Genomic DNA, 7,053 nt, shown 5'->3' with positions numbered 1-7,053 from the left:
GTATCGTAATCATGTAAATAATTTGAAATAAAACAAAAAAAAAAACACCCAAAAGTATTTCAAGCGGCCCCTGTATTTATTTGTCAATGGCATGGCAGTTTTTTATTGGTCCAGACCCCCGGGTGACTTTAAGACCAGCAGGTGGGTCTGTTTCAAGGCGTCCATGGCAGGTGAATGCGGATAAGCGAGATTACACTGTTGTGCCAATCATTTTGCTGCTGTGGCCGCATGGAGGAACGAGACACTGTCTGGAGCTGCCGAGAAGCAACACTGCTGTCCAGAGGTGCAGGTGATGGAGAACAGTAAGACCAATATGGATTTATTAGCCCTGTAAGTGACAGCAACATTCCACGTTTCATTTGCAATCTGTGCCACACCGTTTTTTTTTTTTCTTTAATTCTCTCACTTTAGGGGCATTTCCTGGGGGGGGGGGGTGTTTAATTTACCTAGGAAAACGACATTTTTTTTTTACATTGTTTTCCTGAGCTTTTTAAAACTTCCAGATGTTTTTGTGTATTTCCACGTCTGGAACAAGACTTAGCGCTCTAAATACACATTTCACAATATAGTGATTTTAATGAGCTCTAATACATATGTCTTCTAGGCAAAAGGAGCCCCCCTATAAGATATATTGGATCTAACTGTCGATGAATATCTGACACCCAACTGCTGCATGAAGAGAGAATGAAGAGAATCAGATGCTGAGAGAGGGATAGTGAATATAAACTTGATTATTTGATTAACTTGTATTATTTCAGAAACTGTATAGAATTTCTAATTGATTCTTTTTGTAGAGTTTTAACTGATTCCAGTACTAGCCAAATCTAATAAAATGCCTTTTGCAAAAATCCTGCATGTAGAGAGACATGATGTCTGGTGAGTTTAATAGAGTGATCTCTAATACATCTTCTAGGCAAAAGGAGCCCCCCTATAAGATATATTGGATCTAACTGTCAGTGAATATCTGACACCCAACTGCTGCATGAAGAGAGAATGAAGAGAAACAGATGCTGAGAGAGGGATAGTGAAGATGAACTTGATTATTTCAGAAATGGTACAGAATTTTTAATTTTTATTTAGAAAGATTCTTATATCAGTATGCTGAAGCTTATATTAAGTGTTAATTTTTGCAATAGTTCCCCTTTAGCCAGTGCTGCCATACTGCACAACACGCTCTCCATTCTCCACCAGAAAAATGAAAATGATTTGAAAAGCCTCATGTCTGGAGTGTGCCATTCTACCAGAAAAATATTTTATTTTATGCACAAAAATTCAACTGATTTGGAAAGTACGGAGCGTACCAGTACCAGATATGTATAGTTTTATGGAGATTTCTGACTTCTACAGATCAAAAACTCCCAGCAGTAAATGACTGAATTTCAAAGCATTACAGTAGAATATGGTATACTTTGCATTCCAAAGCCAATAAATCCTGGAACAGTAGGTCCTACCCAAGGAAACCATATATATATCTTTGAAAAGTACAGTATCTTGGAATCCAAAATGGGTAACCATTGTCTTTCTGCTCCTAATAAACAAACATCAAAGCTTTTCTGAACTTGGTGGTTTCTATAAAAATATATGAAAATTTGGAAAAATCACCTTAAAACTTTCACTTTGCAAGTTCGTATTTTCCACAAAACAGTCGTTACCAATACAAAAACACCCTAAATTTGATTGCCAGGGGTCCTCTGAACAGTTTGATGCCCATTGTGCGTCGGTTTACCAAAGTATCTGCCGTTTGGAGACCCCAAAATGACGTTAGTGCATACAACCCCGATGTCACTTCAGCTACTGAATAATCATCACATTTACTGCATTTTTTGCCAAGTACAAACACAAAAAGGTACACTGACCCCCCAAAACCTTACATTCTTAGAAAGTACAGATGCAGACGAATTTCAAAATGAGTAACCGCGTCTTCTTGCTCCAAACTACTGAGTCTCAATGCATTTCCGAGATTGTCCGTTTTGAGGAAAAACCTGAAAATGTTCTCAAAGCTTTCACTTTCTAGTATCTTATATCTCACATAGCATTAGGTACCAAGAACAGAAAACATCCTAAATATGAATGCCAAGGGTCCACTGAACACTTCATGCCCAATATGCATTGATTTACTAAACTATGCGGAGTACAGGGACCCCCAAATGCAAATAGTGCATATACATTTTCACGTATGACACTCTGGCTGCTGCAATATAAGCACCCGGTATGACCCCCTGACATTACATTGACCCCCAAAAACCATATATTTTCAGAAAGGACACATTCTGATGAATCCAAAATGGGTAAATGTCTTTCTATGGCAAACAACCAAGCTGTAAAGTTATGCTGAACGGAGCGGTTTTTATGAAATTTCTGAAAATCATCATTTATTTAACGCAGTGCTTTAAATCACAAAGCTTTCATTTTACCCTATTATATGCCCCATATTTTGTAACGGATCAGTATAAAACATCCTAAATATGAAAGCATGGGGTCTATTGAACACTTTGATGCCCAATATGTGGCGCACCGAGACCCCCAAATGGATATATAGCTATATAGATATATACACAATATTTCCATGGGCAAATTTAAGTAACAAAGAACAGTGCGAAATGCAATAAAATCACTAAAATCCAATAAAACTACAAAAATCAATGCTTTTTTTCCCCCGCCTAGAGTATCAGCAGTCAGAATCAGTTTTAATCTTTTAGCTTGGCCAAATAGGTTTTATGGAAATAAACAAACAAGACCTACGCAGAGCGGAAAATGCAAGAAAATGGCTAAAAATTCACCAAAATCACCGAAATATCATACAAACGGTATTGTGCAGCGTGGTAAACAAATACGCTACTTCCAATGGCAATAAAAGTTTTTTCATGCAAAAAACCCCCCCAGTGATTAAAAAAAAGGCACAAAATTGTGTGTGTGTGTCTACACTTGACAAGTTGAGTGTTATATTTGCGTGTGTGAGTGTTGTCAGTGTGTATTAGTGTAATAATTGTGTGCTTGTTTTAGGGATGCACCGAATCCGCTATTTTGGATTCGGCCGAACCCCGGAATCCTTCTCGAAAGATTCGGGTGAATACCGAATCCAAATTTGCATATGCAAATTAGGGGTGGGAAGGGGAAAACATTTTTACTTCCTGTTTTGTGACAATAAGTCACGTGATTTCCCTCCCCATCCCTAATTTGCATATGCAAAATTTGGATTCGGTTTAGCCTGGCAGGAGGATTGGCCGAATCCCAAACCGAATCCTGGATTTGGTGCATCCCTAGCTTGTTTATGTAACACTAACCTGGTGCAGAGGCTGAAGATCAGTCTGGAAGGGCTGGTGGGGTCCCATGAAGAGAAGGCTTCCTTCTTCTTACTTGATCCGGGAAGGGGTGCAGGAAGCGAGTGCAGCAGCAGAACACCAGAATATGTAGATTTCATGTGCCTGTTGCTGCCTTGGGGCCCCTGGGCAATCATGTCTCAGGGGCCACTCGTTCCCCTGCTCTGCTTGTTGTCTAAGGGTGGGGGGAACGAGCGGGGATGGAGAGCACAGCTTTACAAGCCACCCCTCCCCAACCCCCAAATGCTGCACAGAAACCTTTAAAGAAAGAAGTAAACCTTTAAAATAAGGGAAAATTGATGAGGGGACTATTCTAAGCACTTTTGCAGTGTAAATCCATTATTTTTTACTTTTAACTCCAAGATATTAAGGGATACATGTGCTGTTAATATGAATGAATTTTGTTACAACAGCTCCACCTGCTGGTCAGTCTCCCACCAGTCTGACCACCAAGTAGTCAAAGGGATCCTGTCATCGGAAAACATGTTTTTTTCAAAACAGTTAATAGTGCTGCTCCAGCAGAATTCTGCACTGAAATCCATTTCTCAAAAGAGCAAACAGATTTTTTTATATTCAATTTTGAAATCTGACATGGGACTAGACATTTTGTCAGTTCCCAGGTGCCCCTGGTCATATGACTTGTGACTGCACTTTAGGAGAGAAATGCTTTCTGGCAGGCTGCTGTTTTTCCTTCTCAATGTAACTGAATGTGTCTCAGTGGGACCTGGATTTTACTATTGAGTGTTGTTCTTAGATCTACCAGGCAGCTGTTATCTTGTGTTAGTGAGCTGCTATCTGGTTACCTTCCCATTGTTCTTTTGTTTGGCTGCTGGGGGGGAAAAGGGAGGGGTGATATCACTCCAACTTGCAGTACAGCAGTAAAGAGTGATTGAAGTTTATCAGAGCACAAGTCACATGACTGGGGCAGCTGGGAAATTGACATAATGTCTAGCCCCATGTCAGATTTCAAAATTGAAACTTGCTAGTTTCCTTATTTCAAAACAGCAAGTCAGTATCAACTCCAGGCTATTTCTTTTTATGACACAGATTGTTGAGGAGAACCTTTGCAATACAAAGACTTGGGATCTCCCACCTGTGCACCAACTCACTGCTGTGACCGGTTTCGATGTCACACCTGACGCGTTTCACGGAGGTCAGCTTCTGCACAGGTTGTCCTTCCCATGGAGAAATTCAAAAATGATTCTCTATATCCAAAAGTTAAAAAATCACAAAAAAAAACCCACATGGAGCCTAACACGTTTCATGCTTACTTAGCACTTAGTCATAGGCAATTCTAAATGGAACACGTCTCCATACATATATACACATTTACAGACGTTTTTAAAACCAATTTAAAAGGACTCATTTTGTATAACTATCTCATTAACCCGCTCAAATGAGATCTATTGACCATTTCCTAACCATGTTTTGGGGCAAAAGTATAAAAATACATAAAGTGCGTCAAAGTATGAATTTAATATTTGATGTAACTTGTGTAATGAATTGTATACTTTGATGCACTTTATGTATTTTTATACTTTTGCCCCAAAACATGGTTAGGAAACGGTTAATAGATCTCATTTGAGCGGGTTAACGATATAGTTATACAAAATGAGTCCTTTTAAATTGGTTTTAAAAACGTCTGTAAATGTGTATATATGTATGGAGACGTGTTCCATTTAGAATTGCCTATGACTAAGTACTAAGTAAGCATGAAACGTGTTAGGCTCCGTGTGTTTTTTTTTTAGTGATTTTTAACATGATATAATAACTTTTTTTTAGGGATGCACTGAATCCAGGATTCTGTCTTTTTAAGCAAGATTTGGATTCGGCCGAAGCCTTCTGCCTGGCCGAACCCGAATTTGCATATGCAAATTAGGGACAGGGAGAGAAATCGTGTGACAAATTAGGGTTTGGTTCGGTATTCGGCCGAATCTTTCGCGAAGGATTCGGCGAATCCAAAATAGTGGATTCGGTGCATCCCTACTTTTTTTTATAAAAAGCATGGATATAGAGAATAACTTTTGAATTTGTAGTTTTACCTGTGTTTGGTCACTAGAGGTCTCTATCATGCTATAACATCTACTATATATTTACTATGTTCTGTGATCCAGCTTTTCTGTGGATCTTCCCATGGAGAAGCCAAAGTTGTATTGTTTGAAAAAAAAAAAAAACCATTGCACCTTGCTTAAATTCATTCTATCTTTTGAAGAAAGCACTATAAGCGGATAAAAAAAAGATCTGTACCTAGACTTTCTATGGTACAAGACACAAACAGATTTGTGTTGCAACACCCTGGTGACTGCGCTGAATATTAACAATATTGCACTACGTTCTGTTATTTGTTTTTTTCCCCATAGCCTGTGGCTCTGATCTATAATTTTATTTTGATTTGGTGAGCCAGTGGGGAAAATGAGAAAAAGATCGGCAAAGGAAAAAATTGAGGGTTTACTTTTCCTTTAATCTTGCAAATTGTGTTTGTTTTGCAATTAGAAACCTTTCTCGAATCTTTCCTAAGCAGAAGAACATCAGCCTCTTTCTTTCTCCTGACAACTTCCTTGACTACTTGCTGGTCAGACTGGTGGGAAACTGACCAGCAGGTGGCGCTGTTGTAACACAATTCATTCATATTAACAGTACATGTATCCCTTAATATCTTGGAATCAAAAAAATAAATAATGAATGTAAATTACAAAAGTGCTTAGAATAGCCCCCTCATCAGTTTTACATTCACTTTTTGTAAAGGTTTACTTATCCTTTAAATACTGTTGCTGTTTTATACTGTATCAAAGGTTCAGCAGTCCTATAACATAAATAATCCAGTCGTCCCCATCTTGGATCATGTTAGGGATCTTTTGTGTGTCGGTGACACTGCACATGCTCAGTGGGTTCCCGGCTGCTGCTGACAAGCTAAGCTTAGGGGTCGTGGGAAATCATTAAACCATTAGCACAAAGTGATGTTCCAAGTGTCATAGAAGCCGATGGGCCTCAACGCTCACGGAAATATGTGTGCGTTGAGGGCCAGTGCCAGATGAGGGGACGGGGCTTCTACTGTACAAATTGTGTATACTGTAAGTCGGTCCCTAAGTTCAGATAAGTGAAAACCACCTACAGAGTGTGCAGTGAAAGCAGAAAAAATTACATTACAGACTCTGGAGGAAAAGAGGTTTTGTCATCAGTATAGAAAAGCTTTGCTTACAGTAGGGGCAGTCAGGATATGGATTAGGGGCAGTCAGGATATGGTGGTGGGTGCTGACCCCGGGAGCAATCAGAATGCCATTTAAAGGAACAGTTCAGAGTGAAAATAAAAACTGGGTAAATAAATAGGCTGTGCAAAATAAAAAAAGGAACTAATATAGTTAGTTAGCCCAAAATTTTATGTTTAAAGGCTGAAATGACTGGATGTGTAACATAATAGCCAGAACACTACTTCCTGCTTTTCAGCTCTCTAACTCTGAGTTAGTCAGTGACTATAAGGGGGGCCACATGGGACATAACTGTTCAGTGAGTTTGTAATTGATCCTCAGCATTCAGCTCAGATTCAAATGCAACAGTTATGTCCCATGTGGCCCCCCCTCAAGTCTCTGATTGGTTACTGCCTGGTAACCAATCAGTGGAAAGCAAGAGAGCTGAAAAGCAGGAAGTAGTGTTCTGGCTATTATGTTACACATCCAGTCACTCCAGCCTTTATACATTACATTTTTGCCTAACTAACCATATAAGAAACATTATT

The sequence above is a fragment of the Xenopus laevis genome, chromosome 2L (assembly GCF_017654675.1).
Source record: "Xenopus laevis strain J_2021 chromosome 2L, Xenopus_laevis_v10.1, whole genome shotgun sequence".
Lineage (NCBI taxonomy): Eukaryota > Metazoa > Chordata > Amphibia > Anura > Pipidae > Xenopus > Xenopus laevis.
This window is presented reverse-complemented; position numbering follows the sequence as displayed.